Source organism: Lagenorhynchus albirostris, chromosome X, assembly GCF_949774975.1.
Source record: "Lagenorhynchus albirostris chromosome X, mLagAlb1.1, whole genome shotgun sequence".
NCBI classification, from domain to species: domain Eukaryota; kingdom Metazoa; phylum Chordata; class Mammalia; order Artiodactyla; family Delphinidae; genus Lagenorhynchus; species Lagenorhynchus albirostris.
Genome location: NC_083116.1, coordinates 42,651,766 through 42,663,499, shown reverse-complemented (window position 1 = coordinate 42,663,499; position 11,734 = coordinate 42,651,766).

The following is an 11,734-nucleotide window of genomic DNA, read 5'->3' as shown; positions in this document are numbered from 1 at the left end:
GAAGCAAATCTCTCTCTGGTATGCCTTCAGTTCAAAGTTTTAAAGACAGATTTTGCCATTTTACATGCACTCATTTGTGTGTTAGAACGCCTGTGCATAATACTTACATATATCATACCATGCACTTTTACCAGCTATGTAGGTGTTCTAACTATCACCACAAACAAGATCAAAAACTGTTTCATCACCACACATTTCCCTCATGTTAGCCTTTATAGCCACACCCACCTTCTTCCTGATCCCACATCCCTAAAATCTGTCAATATTACTATAATTTCCTAAATGTCATAGTAATGGAATCATTTAGGAATGGATTTCTTTCACTCAGCATAATTCTCCTGAGATCCATCCAAGTTCTAAAGTGTGTCTATCATCTGTTCCTTTATATTGCTGAATAGGATTCCACGGTGTGAATGTACCACAGTTTGCTTACCCATTCCCCTGATGAAAGACATCTGGGCTATTTCCACTTTTTAACCATTGTGAGTAACACTGTGATGAACTTCATGTAAAGGTTTTTGTGTAAACATAAATTTTCATTTCTCTGGGTAAATTGCCCAGAGTGCAACTGCTGTATCATTTGGTAATCGCATGTTTCGTTTTGAAAAACCTGCCAAATTGTTTTCCAGACGGCCTATACCATTTTGCATTCCCTTTGGCAATGTGTGAGTGACTCGGCCTATACCATTTTGCATTCCCTTTGGCAATGTGTGAGTGACTCAGTTTATCCAGTGTTGCCTGCATTTGGTTTTGTCACTTTTTTTCAGCTATTCTAATAGGTGGGTTTAAAATTTCATTGTGCTTTTAATTTGCATTTGCATGATGGCTAAAGATGTTGAATAGCTTTTCCTAAGCCTGTTTGCCCTCTGTTCATGTCTTTCATCCATTTTATAACTGGATTAAGAGGCAAGAAGTTACCTCTAGAGAGCTGCCCTGGCTCTGGCTAACAGGCAGAGTAAGAGAATGTGAGGCCCCTCGAGACTCACTTTTCTTGACAGGGAGGGCAGAAGTGGGGCTGAAGCTATTAAATGTTCCTCAAATTAGGACTGAACTTGGATATGGAACAGGAGTAAGAGATGGGGGCATCTCTGGGTCCATCTGTGGAGATCTGGATAGGGCAGAAAAAGAAGGAGGATATGGGGTAGAGGAAAAACAGTGGAAGGAGGGAGATACCGGGGGATGCCTTCTAAATGATGCTAGATTCACCACTCTCAGCCTGCTCAATGGAGTGCAAAAAACTATTCTCCTAGACATGTGGTTTTCAACTCTGGATATCCATTAGGATCCCCTCGAATGCTCAGATTCAACCAGCTGAATCAGAGACTCTAGGGATAAGCATAGTCATCAATATCTTTAAGGTTCACCCCAGTTGATTCTAATGAGCTGTCAAAATTGAAAACCTTATCTGATGGTGTATTAGGTTGCTATGGCTGCCATAACAAGACACCACAGGCTGAGTAGCTTAAACAACAGAAATTTATTTCTCACAGTTTTAAAGGTTGGAAGTCCAAGATCCAGGTGTCCACAGGTTTGGTTTCTTCTGAGGCCTCTCTCCTTGGCTTGCAAATGGCCTCCTTCTTACTCCTTCTTCACATGGCTGTCCCTCTGTGCATACACACCCTGGTTATCTCTTTATGTGTCCTAAACTCCTCTTATAAGGAAACCAATCATATTGGATTGGTGTCTACCCTAATGGCCTCATTTTAATTTAATCACCTCTTTAAAGGCCCTATCTTCAAACACAGTCACATTCTGAGGTACTGGGGGTTAAAGCTTCAGCATATGAATTTGGGTAGGACACAGTTCAGTCCACAACAGATGGTATGAGAAATACCTTGGTCTGAGAAATTCATCTCCCTTTTAGCCACCTTCCTGGAACTACTATACAACACTTCTGCCATCACCTCATTAGGTAGAAGTCGGTCATGTGACCATTCTTGGTTGCAAAGGAGGCTATAAATGTGGTCTTTTACTGGAAACATTACTGTCGCAAATAAATTTGGGATTCTTTTATTAGGAAAGAAGGAGAATAGGTATAGAACATATGCTACACTTTCATACCCAAGGCAGCTAGAAGCACTACCTCAATTATCATGTCCTTTCTACCCAGTTTTCCAACCACAGTTTTCATGGGTTCAAACAAAACTGCTGCTTCAGAGACACCTGAGCTCACTCTCCCATCCTCCCAAATCCCATGTCCCAGACTATGCCTGAGTCCTCACAACTTAGCATGCTTAATCTACGTCATTCACTCACTCAGTCATTCATTCAACAAATATTTATTGGTTACCAGTGATATGTGAGGCACTGTGATAGGCACTGGAGATAAATCAGAGAACCTGACAGACAGGGTCATGGTTCTCATGGAGCTCACATTCTACAGGGGTTGATACACTCAAAATTTGAGATCCATTAAGAAAATAATATGGGAAAATGTGACAGAGAATGACTAGGGTGGGGAAGGCAAGGAAGGATTTTCAGAAGACGTAACTTAGATTTAATATGGCAATAACAAGAAGTACACAGTCAGCAGTGGGAAGATATAGGAGCTGAGTGCTTGAGGCAGAGAGAAGAGCAAGACGAAAGGCCCTAAGATATGGGCAAGCTTGGCAGTTTTAAGGAACAGCTTGTATGCAGTGTGTATTGGGAGGACAGTGTTAGAAAATGAGGTGAGAATGGTAGGAGGGGCCCAATAACAGAAGGTCCTGTGGGCCATGGGGAGGACTCTGGGTTTTGTTCTTATTATGATGGAGCCATTGGATTCTTTCTGAAAGGAAGGGAATTATTATTATAATCTACCTTATTAAAGCTCATTCTAAATGTTCCTTGGAGGACAGACTGAAATAGAGCAACTGTACGATCAAGAGACAAGATTAGGAGGCTACTACACACATGACAGTGAGAGGTTACAGTCTCGTAGACCACAGTCGTAGCAATGGAAGGCGAGAGATGGGGTTTGAGATGAGATGTATCTTGGAAGTACTGAACTTGTTGATGAAGTCCACGTTTGTGGTAAGGATAGAGAGGAATTAAGTGTGTCTCTTGGAATTTGGATTTTTGCAGCTGGGTTAGGGTGGTTTTCTTCGATGGGGAAATGAATGGAAGACCAGCTTTGGTGCAATGCCAGGAAACTGACCGTTCAGTTTTGACCATGTCGTTTGTGGAGCCTATGAAAAATGTGGGTGGGGAGCATGTGGTTGGATGTATAAGTCAGGAGATCCTGAGAATATTCTTGGCTGTCGCAAAAAAAATACCCAAAACAAACAAACAAACAAAAAATACAAGCATGCAAGCAAACACAGAAAAAGCCAAACTGTACAGTTCAATCTGAAAATACAGGTTGATTCCACATATGAGCATGACACAGCTCTAGATTCTGGAAGGGATACAAAGACATATTAAAAACCAACTTCACTGAGCTATAATTTGTGTTCAACATAATGCATCCATCTTTTTTTTTTTTTTTTTTTTTTTAGCTGTGCTGCGTGGCTTGCAGGATCTTAGATCCCCAACCGGGGATCGAACCTGGGCTGCCAGGGGCTACTAACTGTCAGAGAAGAAAGATATATGTGTGGAATATAACTGTCATTCATCCACTTAACCATCCATTCATGCACCTAGTGCATGTCAAGCTTAGTGCTAAGAAGGGAAGATAGGACCATGAACAAATTCAGACAATGTCTCTGTCTTCCTGAAGATTAGGAGTCGAAATAGTGGCTCTGGTTGCTAAATAGTAAGGGAGGTATTTGGTGAGATAATTGGGGCCCCAAAAGGTCTAACCCCAGTGCACAGACGCAACTCTTCCCCTTCTGCATGTCTCATTGACAATGCTGTGGCATGACCTAGAACATAGAGCTGTTAGAATAGAATAAGCCTGAACATTCTGTGCATAAATGGCTGAGGAAACAGCTTTCCAAACCTTCCACCCAGCAATCAGCCCTGATTATGTGCAGAAGTAGATCTCAATTTCATTTAATTCTCACAGTTGGAGTTGTATGACTAATTATTTTGTCTCTGTATCTGATTAAGAAGCTGAGGTTAAGAAGGGTCAAGTATCTTGGAAGAAAATAGCAGATCTATTGATAATAGGAAAGTGTTAGATTTTAAGCTGTGAGCTATTAACTAGTATGGAATACTAGTTCCCATCCCTTAGGTCCAGGCTGAGGTAGTAGCAATGCAAATTTCTCAGTCAAATGCCTGGGATTCATTGGCCATTCGAGAATTTTAGGAACTGGAGAAGCTATAGGAAAATGAAAGCCTAACATACCATCCTCCTGCCTGCTCCGCATCATCGTTCCTGCCTCTGCTCTCTTGTTTTCTATGGTAACGTCATCTTAACATTAGGTTCTGTTATTGACTGAACTGTGTTCTCCCAAAATTCATATCCTGAAACCCTAACTACCAGTGCCTCAGAATGTGACTGGATTTGGAGATAGGGCCTTTAAAAGGTGATTAAGTGAATTTAAGGCTGTTAGGGGATACGTTAATCCCATCTGACTGGTGTGCTTATAAGAAGAGGAGTTTAGGACACACAGAGAGACAGCAGAAGTGTGTATACAAAGAGGGACAACCATGTGAAAAAGCAGCAAGAAGATGGCCATCTTCAAGCCAAGGAGAGAGGCCTTAGAAGAAATCACCCCTGCTCACACCTTGATCTTGTACTTCCAGCCTCCAGAACTGTGAGAAACAAATTTCTGTTGTTAAGTCTCTTAGTCTGTGGTATTTTTGTTTTGGCAGTCTGAACAGTCTAATGCAGGCATTATGAACGTGTTTCAGCAGTTCATGAAGTAGGTAGAGTAGACTGTCAGAAAGGATGAAAATAAAGTGATGGTAAAAAATACCAATGGTCAGTAAAACTGAAAGCAACATGGTTAATTTGTATTACTATCAGGCAAAATAGACATCAAGCAATTGCAACCAAGAAGGCGACTATCAAACCATAAAAGAAAATGTATTGAGAAGATTACAAATTCTGAACTTACATTCACCCGATAACATATCTTCAAAAACATATATAGCAGTAAGTAACAAAGCTACAAGTAACAGAAAGTAAAATCCACTTTTGTGTATACGATAAGGAAAGATACTTGCTTATATAACTGAGAGCCCAGAGGTAGAGGAGACTTTAGGTTAGTTGATCCAGTGGCTCAAAGATATAAAGACTCAGGCCCAATCTTGAACCAATGACTGTGACTAGGGACATAGGATTATTGCGTGAGATCTAGAGTAACTCTGGTCTCACCCTTGGAACTAGCAGGCAAATTCCCCCCAAACATGTGACTGTATGAGGGAGGAAATGCACTAATGAAAGTTTGAGACCACTTAGGAAGATGAGGAATGTATATTGCATAGGTAAACAAAAATATTCACCTTCAGGAACCATTTGAAAGCACAATTATCAATATGAGCATAATACCCACAGTACTCAAGCTCAAATGGTTTTCAACTACTATGTCTTTCCAGGTAACAAATACTTCTATTCAGGAAATACCTACATTGAATTAGTGAATGGGTAGTTACAAAGCACTAGAGCTCTCATCCCTACAGTAAGTTTAGGAAGAACCACAAAGGTATCCATGGTAGCGTACTGAAATCTCTTTTTCTTTCTCAAAGTTTTGGCAAAGCTTTTTCTTTACTATTGTACTTTGATATTATTGTGTCAGGATAGTTTGACTAGAAGGGAATGGATTCTTTATAGTTACAATTTCATCAAGTATTACCATTCTGTACACATACAACACAGAGTTCATAAAGGTATGAAAGGTGAGAAGCAAGAAAATTGTCAACATTTATAATCAGCAACAATTTTCTTTAAAGAGCACCATTAAATTTCAATATGGAATATCTTTAAAAGCTTCAAGCTTTTAGAAGAAATCCAGTCTCATGAAAATGTAATAAAATTAAAGAACATCTTCTGTTAATGTACATATTTGTAAATATGCAAAAAGGAATATTCCTCTGGGAACACTAGCCCAAGAACCACCACAGCCCTGCCGCCTGGCATGCCAGGACCCAGCCCATACACCAACAGGCTGGCACCAGCTCTGGGACACATTGGGCCCCTCAACCAGCTGCTCCTGGATCTGGCCCCACTCACCAGTGGGATGACGCCATGTTTAGGACACCCCCGACCCCATACCAAGCCATGTCAGGAACTGGCCCCACATACCAGCAAACCGGCACTAGCTTCAGGAATCCAAGGCCCTGCAGCCAGAGACCCAGGGACCTGGCTCTGCCCACCAACGAGCAAGCACTAGCTCCAGGACTCCCTGGGCCACAGCCCCACCCACCAGCAGGCCAACACCAGTTCCAAGACACCCGTCAGCCAGCTGCCCTGGGATCCAGCCCCACTCAACAGTGGGCCAACACCAGCTTTTGGACACCCCCAAACCCGGCAGCCAGCCATGTGGAACTGGCCCTGCCCACCAGCAGGCTGACACTAGATACAGGACCTCTAGCCACACCACCACCCACTGCAGAGCCTAGCACCACCCACCAGTGGGCCAGCGCTAATCCCGGGACTTCCTGGGGCACTTCAGCCAGCAGCCTCATGACCCAGCCTCACTCGCCAGTGGCCACCAGCCTCTGTACAAGGCAGGGCCTGGCTACCCACTGGACCAGGGGCCAGCCACACCTACCACACCACCCACAGTAGTGTGCTGGTCACAGCAGAAGGACACATGCAGCCCTAACAGGGGGCACCCTTTTAGAGCATATAGCTCTGGTGACCAGAGGGGAGAGCTTGGCTGGGTCACACAGGACGTCTCCTACAAAAAGCCACTTCTCTACGGTTGGGAAATGGAGCCAACCTACCAGATACAGAGAAATAAAACAGCAAATTGGACAAAATGAGGCAACAGAGGAATCTATTCCAAACAAAGGAACACGATAAAACCCCAGAAGAAGAACAAAGTGAAGTGGAGATAGGCGATCTACCTGATAAAGAGTTCAGGGTAATGATCATAAAGATGTTCAAAGAACTCAGGAGAAGATTGGATGAACAGAGTGAGAAGTTTTTAACAAAGATTTAGAAAATATGAAGAAGAACCACACAGAGAAGAATACAATAACTGAAATGAAAAATACACTACACGGAATCAATAGTAAATGAAATGATGCAGAGGAATGGACGAGCAAGCTGGAAGACTGAGTAGTAGATATAACTGAAGCAGAACTGGAATAAAGAAAAAAGAGAAAAAGAAATAGGACAGTTTAAGAGACCTCTGGGACAACAGCAAGTGTACTAACATTTGCATTATAGGGGTCTGAGAAGGAGAAGAGAAAGAGAAAGAGAAAGAGAAAGGAGCAGCGAACATATTTGAAGACGTGATAGCTGAAAACATCCCTAACCTGGGAAAGGAAAGAGATATCCAGGTTTAGTAAGCACAGAGAGTCCCAAACAGGGTCAAGCCAAAGGAGACCACACCAAGACACACTGTAGTTAAAATGGCAAAAATTAAAGGTATCAGAGCAATTGGAATGAATCCAACTGGATCACAGAGTATGATCCTTTTTAATGTAGCGTTGGATTCAGTTTGCTAATATGTGGTTGAGGATTTTTGCATCTATATTCTTCACAGATATTGGCCTGTAATTATCTTTTTTGGTAGTATCTTTGTCTGCTTTTGGTATCACGGTGATGGTGTCTTCATGGAATGAATTTGGGACTGTTCCCTCCTCTTCAATCTTTTGGAAGAGTTTGAGAAGTATAGGTGTAATTTCTATGTATGTTTGGTAGAATTTACTGGTGAAGCTGTCTGGTACTGGACTTTTGTTTGCAGTGAGGTTTTTTTGTTTTGTTTTAATAACAGATTCTATTTCACTTCTAGTGATTGGTCTGTTCAAATTATCTGTTTCTTCTTGACTCAAATTTGGCAGGCTGTATATTTCTAGACACTTGTCCATTTCTTCTTGGTTGTCTAATTTGTTGGCATGACACTGTTCATAGTATTCTCTTATGTGTTTTGGTTTTTGTGGCTTTTTTTTTGTTTTTTTTGTGGTATTGGTTGTTGCTTCTGTTTCATTTCTTATTTTGTTTATTTGGGCCCTTTCTCTTATTTTCTTGGTGAGCCTGGCTAGAAGTTTGTCGATTTTGTTTGTCTTTTCAAAAATCTAGCCCTTGGTTTTATTGATCTTTTCTATTTTTATCTCTATTTTATTTCTTTCCCTCTGATCTTTCCCAAAGAAGTGACTTTGGGATTTTTTTGGTTCTTCCTTTTCTAATTCTTTTTCTCTTTCTGTTTATTTGAGATTTTTCTTGTTCCTTGAGGAAGGCCTGAATCGCCATGTACTTCCCTATGAGAACTGCTTTTGCTGCATCACATAGATTTTGGACGGTTGTGTTTTCATTGTCATTTGTTTTGAGGTATTTCCTGATTTCTTTGATTTCATCATTGACCCACTGGTTTTTTGGTGGCATGTTGTGCAGTCTCCATGTATTCGTTGTTTTCCCATTTGTCTTTCTGTGGTTGATTTCTAGTTTCATAACACTGTGGTTATAAAAGATGCTTGAAGTCATTTCTATCCTCTTAATTGTGTTGAGGTTTGTTTTTTGACCTAGTATGTGGCCTCTCCTAGAGATCGTTCCTTGAACGCTTGAAAAGAATGTGTATTCTGTTTATGGGGGTGATGTAGTGTCCTGTAGATATAAATTAAGTCCAAGTGGTCTACTGTGTCATTTAGGGTCTCTGTTGCTGTGTTGATTTTCTGTCTGGAAGATGTGTCCATTGATGTCAGTGAGGTGTTAAAGTCTCCTAGTATCATAGTATTCCTGTTAATTTCTCCCTTTATGTTTGTAACTATTTGTTTTATATATTTAGGTGCTCCTATATTGGCTGTATATATGCCAACTAGTGTAATATCCTCTTCTTTATTGATCCCTTTATCATTATATAATGTCCTTCTTTGTCTTTGTTTTAAGTCTATTTTGTCTGATATCTGTACTGCTAAGCCCGCTTTCTTGTTGTTTCCATTTGCATGAAATAGCTTTCCATCTCCTCACTTTCAATGTGTCTGTGTCTTGTGCCCTGAAGTGAGTCTCTTATAGGCAGCATATTGTACATTCTTGTTTTGTTTTGTTTTTTTATCCATTCAGCCACTCTGTCTTTTGATGGGAGCACTTAGTCCACTGATATTTAAAGTAATTATTGATAAGTATGTACTTACTGCCATTTTAAACCTTGTTTTCCAGTTGACTTTGTAGTTCTCTATATCTTTCACTTTGGCCATTTTAATTATGCTACGTCTTGGTGTCACTCTATTTGGGTTCTTCTTGTGTGGGACCCTCTGTGCTTCCTGTACCTGGATATCGGTTTTCTTCTTTAGGTTTGGGAAGTTTTCAGCCATAATTTCTTCAAATACTTTTTCTATCCCCTTTGCTCTCTCCTCTTCTTCTGGTACCCCTATTATGCATATGACTGTGCACATTATGCATATGATTATGCATATTACGCATGCTTTATATTATCCTATAGATCTCATATGTTTTCTTCATTTTTTAAAATTTGTCTTTCTGTCTGCTGTTCTGATTTGGCGATTTCCATTATTCTATCTTCCAGATCACTTATTTATTCTTCTGCTTTGGTTAGTCTGCTATTTATTGCTTTTAGTTTGTTTTTTATCTCGGCAATTGAGTTGTCTAGTTTTGATTGATTTCTCTTTAGAGTTTCTAGTTCCTTGTTGCAGGGATCTGCATTTCTATCAATAATCTTTCTTAATTTCTTTAGCCTTTTTCTTACCTCCTTTCTGAATCTGGGGACTAGCAGACTGGTGAGGTCTCTTTCATTATTTGTTCCTTCAGGGGATTTCTCTTGTTCTTTTTGTTGGGAAGAGTTCTCTGTTTTTCATTCCACTTAACTTTCTTTCTCTCTGAATTTAGGAGAAGCATGAATCTACTGTGTTCTTGAAGGGGTGTTTTTAGGTTGGAGGATCCCTGTGTAGACGGTATGAGTCCAATATTTTTTGTGCAAGGGCTGGTTTTGGTGTGGGTGCGTGCCATGTATTTCCTTAAAGTGTGCTGGCCCTTGTTCCCTTGATAGGGGGTGTGTTTGAAGTTGTGTTGACCAGAGCCTGCACTGGTTGTTGGCTGGGGCCTCCTCTTTGCTCGATGGGTGTCACAGCCCTGTTGGGGCTGGGGTCTGCTTCCCAGCTGTTGGAGTAGAAGCCCTGAGGTTCAGGTTCAGTCAGGTTCCCTTGCCCCTGAGCACATGCCCTGATGCAAAGAGGTGACCACTGAAGCTAATGAGGTCCGTGTGGTCACCGCAAACCTATGTGCCTCCCCTGCAGGCATCTATCTATGGTCCTGCCCAGAAGCAGCCCAAGGTTGCATCCCTTTCTCTGTTGTGTTTTCATCCCAGACCTAGTGCTGGGCTGTGGTGTGGAGTAGGCTGGTGCTGGCGGCTGGGGCCCTGTGGCTGCAGGAATTGAGGTGGTTGTGCTGCTGCCTGGAACCTGGGCTGCCTCTGTGGCAGACCTCTCCCAGGACCTGTCAGCTCCAGATCTGGCTCCAAGCTATGGTGTAGTGTGAGCGGAGCCAGTGTGCTCCCACCGTGAAATGAGCGGCTGCATACTCCTGCACAGAGCCCGTCCAACCGAGATGCAGTGCCCAGCTGCTGTGCCGTTCCATGGTGCCACCTGGTGCATGTGCTGGCAAAGTCCACCACGGCCAGACCTGCCCCCACTGTGTGCACACTGACAATGGGCACTGTGGCAGGACCTGCCCCCACTATGTGCGGTCTCACCATGAGCTCCTTGGTTTGGCCCAGACCGTACCCCAGGCCCTCCGGGCTGTGTCGACACATCTAGCTCAAGTCCTCTCCCTGGACCTGTGTACCTAAGATTCAATGCTCAGCTGCTGTGTGCATCTGAGGCCCCACCACCTTGTGTGTGCTTTGGGTTGGGAAGTGCAGCAAGGCAACAGCCGCCAGTGCCAGTCTCTCTCTGCCCTGATTGTTAGCAAGCCAGCATCCATGCATTCCTTGTGAGTAGAATTTAGGCTTTTGCAGCCCCTCCAACTATCCCAGCGGCTATTCCAGCAGGCACGGGGGCTCCCTGGGGCTAGGGTCTGCCTATGTGTACCTTTCCTCCTTTACATATCTCTCCCAGGGGTGTCAGGACCATCCTCATGCCTTTAAAATTTTTTCTGTCCTTCCTGGATATGTTGAGATATTCCTTGCAGCTTTGGTTGTGTAGGAGATCTTCTGCCAGTTTCCAGTTGGTTTTCTGTGAGAATTGCCTCACATGTAGGGGTATTTTTAATGTGTTTGTGGGGAGAGGTGAGCTCCACATACTCCTACTCCACCATCTTGATCCCCCTCCCTATGTGGGAGACTTTGAATTACATCAAAGTGTCCCATATAATAACAGATACACTAGACTAAATTAGAATTTCAGAATCCAGTGATAGTCAACTATTGCAAGTGCCTGTCATTTTTTAGAGAGCACAGGATAGGCCATGTTTTTCCAGATTTTGTGGGGAAAAAAGGTAGAGCATCATGTACATTTTAGATTATCACTGGCCCCAAACAGGCTACATGAAGTAGATAATTAAAAAATCATCTGGTGATGTTATGGAAATGCAAAGTTCATTAATATAATTTAGTCCTCAAAGCCTGCTTTTATTCTAAAGAAAACTGGCAAAGGTCACTCATTTACATCATATGGGAACATATCCACCAGCAGTAGATGCCAGTGTGATATCGTAACAAGGAAACAATGTAGCTGTTTACATAAAAAC